Genomic DNA, 5,000 nt, shown 5'->3' with positions numbered 1-5,000 from the left:
AAAAGAATAATTTCTCAATTCATCTAAAAAACTCTACATGTCCTTTAAATAAAAAACACCATCTTGTACAAGAGGATTTAATAATGTGTCTAAATAAATTGAAATATTAACAGTTTTACTTTGTAGTGCAGAAACAACAGGTCTAAAAGAAAGATCCACAGAATTTTTATGAATTTTCAGTATACCAAATAAATTACCAAGTTGTTGTTGATCAACTAACAAAACATTAAATAGAATCAATAGAAATGTACCCGTGATGTAATAAGTCCAAAAGAGAAAGGTCAACCGTCTCAAAAGCTATTCCTAACTTAATCCATAGAGACTTTTTTATAAATAGTGAAATCAGACAACAAAGATAACATAGCTTCATTATATTTTGCAACTTCCATTATGACCACACTGTTTCCTTTATCGTCTTTCATGAATCTATAATTTTTACAATTTTTCAATCTTCATAATACCAAGTATACTTTTTGATCGAAATTGAAATAGTTTTTATGCAAAGTAATGGAGTTATTAGGTTTTCTCAATAAATTATATAATTCAGATTCACATATTGATGAAAAACGTTCAGTGTATTAATTAAAGGGGGGTTGACCACACTTAGCAACCAACTGTACATTATTAAAAACATATTTTAAATTTAATTTTCTTACATATAACTTGAAATCAAACAAGGTATTGGTGATAGATGTCCTCCTTGCGGGTATATATGTAAAGCCCTTCAAAAGCATACTTAATTCTTTTTTAGGATACGTTTTGCATGAGAGATTAAAAACTTGCCATTCTGTAACTAGGGTCCTCTGTCCTTACTTTGCCCCCCCCCCAAGAGAGCTGAGCTGTCCATTCTTCCAGTTGTGATGGAAAAAGGGGAGTCAGTAGTACTAGATCTAGAGGAGCCACACCTAACAGCACTACTATACACACCTATATTATTATTATTATTATTATTATTATTATTATTATTATTATTATTATTATTATTAACAAGAGAAGTACATAAAGTAACATTGTTCATGCACAATAATGGTATTTTATTATCACCAATGTGTTGTATAGGTTCTCTAATACCATGTCCATTATCATCCACATTTGCTGAAGAAGAATCAAGTCTATCAAGTTTATGAGTATATATATGTGTGTGTGTGTGTGTGTGTGTGTGTGTGTGTGTGTATATATATATATATATATATAGAGAGAGAGAGGTCTACTTTTAAATTTCTAACTTTCAAAACATTGACTTACTTATGATCAAGACCATTAGACTGAAGTTTTGAAACTTTGAAATTTAGATAAAAAATAAAAAGAAAAAAATCTGTTTTTTACATTTTTGTAGTGGGGCAAGCCCCCTGTACCCCACAGCCCCTCCTAATTAAATATACCAGCAACTCCGAGATCAGACTACAGCAAGGAAAATGGTAAATGTACCGTTCTGAGATGTACAAAGACCTCTGTTTAAATGGTTTGAAGTTTCAAAACTTTAATCTTACGGTCTCAATCCATAAGAAAGAATGGACCCATATATATATATATATATATATATATATATATATATATATATTCTATATATCTATATATCTATCTATATATATATATATATATATATATATATATATATATATATATATATATATATATATATATTTACACACACACACATATATATACTCCGAGTTTGTCAGCTGCTTTTATATATATATATATATATATATATATATATATATATATATATATATATACACACACATACACACACACACACACACACACACACACACACACACACACACACACACACACACACACAAACACGTATGTATGTGTGTGTGTGTCTGTGTGTGTAAAACACTCTTTCTGTAATGTGACACTCAGCTAGTAATCTGTTACACCATACCTGATTGCTTCTCTTACTAATGAAGCATGTAACTCACCAGACATACACCCCAGGATTCACAAAGCCTCCGTGTAAGAGTTATAACTCTTACACGGAGGCTGCAGTTAAATGGAGTGATGTCAGCATGCTCTGCATATTCATGAGAGCATGCTGAATCACACCTAAGTCTAACATGGTCCGTGTAAGACAGTAGGGGGTGTGTCCGTAGGCTGAGCTCTGCAAGCGGACACGCCCCCAGAAGTGTAAAAGTGCCCAAAGTAAACATCCACAACAGAGTCCACGGAAAAGTGAATAAACACAACACAACACATGCCCCCACAGACTATGAACATAACATATATATAAATGAACATGTTATATATTTTTTTAAATTGTAAAGATGTTTAACTGTGAGTGCGCTATGCTGGCGCGTCTCAGAGGGCAGCTACAGTTAGCAGTCAGTGGGAAAGCATATAAGAACTAAATATGCAAAATAATCCTGTCTGATATACCAAACATCCACACTTGTCTACAGCTATATAAAGCAAATGTAGCAGAATGATGTAGCTGAACAAAGCTAGATATGAATGTGTATGAAGAACCATAAAATGTATATTGATGTTGCAGTAACAGTCCTATCACCAAATTGAAATAGTTATCATATAGGAAACTGTAGTTAGAACAGTAGTGTGTATATAACTGTAGCTATTAGAAATGTACAGCATATGTATTGTTATTCGAAGGTGTTAATATTACTTTCTTCACCCCACCCTATAACCACATATAACCCATTGCACATGAAAATGGTATGTGCAATCACAATTAACACCCCTGGACGTTTGTCCTGTTGGGTCATATATATTTGCACGTCTGTTGATGCATCTGCCCTGTTCATACATCCACACCTGATGGCCTGTTGTCATCAGTTAACCCTGCATGTTGTTGGACTGTGTATTTCTGTTCAAATTATGCATGTGTTATGCACGCTGTTCAATGGTGTGAATATCTGGGTGTCTGGTTAATGGGAATACTAATGCATGCTGTTACAAATAATTGTAAATGGTATTATATGTCACTAACCCATACTGTCATGACATAATGCAAAACATAGTACGACAGGGAAGGCGGGTTCCAGCGGACCCACCTCTCCCACCTCAGCTGGCGAGTGCACCTGGCACTAGTGCCAAGTCCGGACCCTCCTCCAGTGGCCCTGTGCCACCTGCGGGTGGAAGAGCTGCAGGGGATGGGGCTCGCCCCCCCCTCTGCAAGTGTGGCCGGAGGAGAACCACCACTCACCCTCCGTAGCATCCGGACTGTGGTGCGTAGGGAGATTCGGGACTCTGTTCTTGAGCACCTATGCCAGCTCGAGGCACGGGTGGCGCAACTAACGGGCATGCCTGTTGCCCCGCCTACACAACCCCCAGCACAGCCCCATCCTGGGCAGTGAAGGAACAGTGGCAACTGCCTATGGGTGGGGATATCAGTTCTACTGTTGCCATCTGTGAGCTCATGGGCTCTGGATATCCAAACCTCCATCCCCGTCAATTGTGTAACCCCCCCACACGTGTCATACACCGCCCCCGTTTGTCTTGTCTGTTTAACTACCCAACCTACCTCCCCAGCTCTACCGACTTCCTTCACCTGACATACTACTCTCACCTGAAAAAAAGGGCACTCTGTACCCACAAAAAAATTACGCCCCATACATAGCTGCCCATTCCGCACACATGTCTACTGGACATGGAACCTATCAATTACAATTGGCTGTACAAGTATTATTGTTGTCCTGACACCTCTCTCAGGGGTGGAAGGTTTCAAATGTCACACCAAATTACATACATATGCACAACTGTTGCTGATGAAGAAATGGGCAGCTATGGGCCTTACCTACATCCCTCCTGCACATCCCAAGCTTGTTTCCCTACTGTCTTACCCTCTTTGTGACCCCTTTTTCACCACTTTCCTGTCTCCCCATTTTCTTTTCTTTCAAAGAAAATAGTGCGGGTGTGCGCCAGAGTAAGCACCGTTAAGCGGTTGTAAGCGGGTGTGCACTTGTGTGCGTGGAGCTAACCGCCAGTGCGCATGCGTGAGCTCCGCACAAACCAGAGCTAACCCGGTTACAACTGCTTAAAAATGCCTTAGTCACTTTGATTGACAGGTCCTGTACTCAGTTCAAAAGCAAAATAAAATCCCACTGTGAGTCCCAAACCCAGGACCTTGGAAACAGTAGTCTGCATGACTTACCACTAAGCCATGACTCTTATACAAGAACATTGTGCTAAAATAAATATATCATGTAATAGTAGGAATGAATATAAAGGGAATATAGATGTGTAGTACACAAAGCATGCCATTTAGAATTACTATCAAAACTAGTGGATTTCCATAATAGTAGTGTGTGAACAGAAACAGCCATGCTAGTTGGAAGCTAGTAGGTAATAATGTCACTATAGCACCTTGCAAGCCACACACATACTCACAGCAGGATAAGCACTGCCCATACCCCACAACCTCTTACAGGAACACATCTGGACCAAGTAATAAAATATGTGGAGCAAAGGCCCAAAACCAGGGACACATTACAAATAATGTTACAACAAACGCAGACAGTTCAGAGAGTAACAGGGTCTGCACTTTGTGGGATGTTTGGAAGGGTATGCAGTCTGAAACTTGAATGTTTGTCACCATATTCTGACTTGAGCCCAGAGTGACTTGCCAGAAAAAGGTGTGCATGAGATATTGACCAAAATATGAGGCAGAAATGTGGACAACCTGCAAATATCTTTACACATGACGGGTCTGACACCACCATATTTGAATAGTTAAGAGCCTAGACATAGCAACAGTGAATGACTTACAGGGATGCCCCACAGACCCCATGTGAAATGTACAAACAGTAGGCAGAAAGGTGTAACACATGCAATGGTAACTATGGAGTCCTGAAAGTATTCATCACTTGCATGGCAGAAAAAGTGTAGTAATACATATGCTCATGCTAACCCACAGTCACAACTGCAGCATACCAGACATTTTAATGGGTGTACCTCACTGATATGTACCATTCCATGAGGCACATAACAGATGAACCTAAAAGTCTCTGGGGCCTGCTCAGCAGCATACTCAAATA

The sequence above is a fragment of the Protopterus annectens genome, chromosome 14.part0 (genome assembly GCF_019279795.1).
Source record: "Protopterus annectens isolate FY-2018-M chromosome 14.part0, PAN1.0, whole genome shotgun sequence".
Lineage (NCBI taxonomy): Eukaryota > Metazoa > Chordata > Ceratodontiformes > Protopteridae > Protopterus > Protopterus annectens.
The sequence above is the reverse complement of the archived record's forward strand: the minus strand, read 5'-3'. Positions refer to the sequence as shown.